The sequence below is a fragment of the Elephantulus edwardii genome, unplaced genomic scaffold (genome assembly GCF_000299155.1).
Source record: "Elephantulus edwardii isolate Elephantulus edwardi_28Jun2011 unplaced genomic scaffold, EleEdw1.0 scaffold00050, whole genome shotgun sequence".
Taxonomy (NCBI): domain Eukaryota; kingdom Metazoa; phylum Chordata; class Mammalia; order Macroscelidea; family Macroscelididae; genus Elephantulus; species Elephantulus edwardii.
This window is the reverse complement of record NW_006399800.1, coordinates 9,664,499-9,665,693: the sequence shown is the minus strand read 5'-3', so window position 1 is coordinate 9,665,693 and position 1,195 is coordinate 9,664,499.

Here is a 1,195-nt window from a genome sequence, read left to right as displayed (position 1 = left end):
ATTTGGAGGATGGCTCTCTGGCCAATGGATTGGAAGGGGTCCATCCATATTTGTTCCTATTCCCAAGAAAGGTAATCCATTTGAATGTGGAAACTATTAAAGAGTATCACATGCAAGCAAAATACTGATGAAGATCATTCAAGAACCGCTAGAATAGTACATAGATAGGGAACTGCCAGAAGTTCAAGCAGGATTTAGAAGAGGCCGTGGCACCAGGGATATAATTTTATTTCAGATGGATCCTTGTAAAGAATACCAGAAGAATGTCTCCTTGTGTCTTATTGACTATGCAAAAGCGTTTGACTATGTAGATCATAACAAGTTGTGGCTGAGACTGAGAAGAATGGGAATCCCAGAGCACTTAATTGTGCTCTTGTAAAACCTATACCAGGACAGAAAGGTTGTTGTGTGAACAGAGCAGGTGAACATGCATGGTTTAAAATTAAGAAGGGAATGCATTAGAGTTATATTCACTCTCCATACCTATTTAATCAGTTTGCTTAGCAAATTATTTGAGAAGTTGGACCCTATAAAGAGGAGTGTGGCATAAGAAAGAGGAGAAGACAACCTTGCTTGCTGCAAGTGAGGAGGACTTGACGTACTTGTTGCAGAAGATCAAGGAATGAAGCCTTCAATATGGATTGCATCACAATGCCAAGAAAACAAAGATTCTTACCACTGATAGGCAACATGGTGATGGATGGAGAAGAGAGTGAAACTGTCAACAACTTCATCTTACCTGGACCCACAATTAACACCCTTGGTACCAGCAATCAGGAAATAAGGAGATACACTGGGAAAATCTCCAGTTAGGGACCTCTCCAAATTATTGAGGCATAATGAATGATGTCAATTTGAGGACTAAAGTGCATCTGATTCAGGCCATGGTGTTTCCAAATAACTTGCTATGCATCAGAGAGCAGGATGATGAATAAGGATGACAGAAGAAAAATTGGTACCTTTGAGCTGTGGTGTTGGAGAAGAGCACTGAGAATCCCATGGATGGCCAAAGAACAAATAAGTATGTCTTGGAGAGGGTGCAGCCAGAGTGCTCTTTGGAGGCAAGAATGAAGAGGCTTCACCTCACATACTTTGGTCAGGTTGCTAGAAGGGGTTATTTCTTGGAGAAAGATATGGTTTAGGAAGGGTAGAGGGTTGGCAAAGGAGAGGAAGACCCTTGACCAGGTGGATTGAT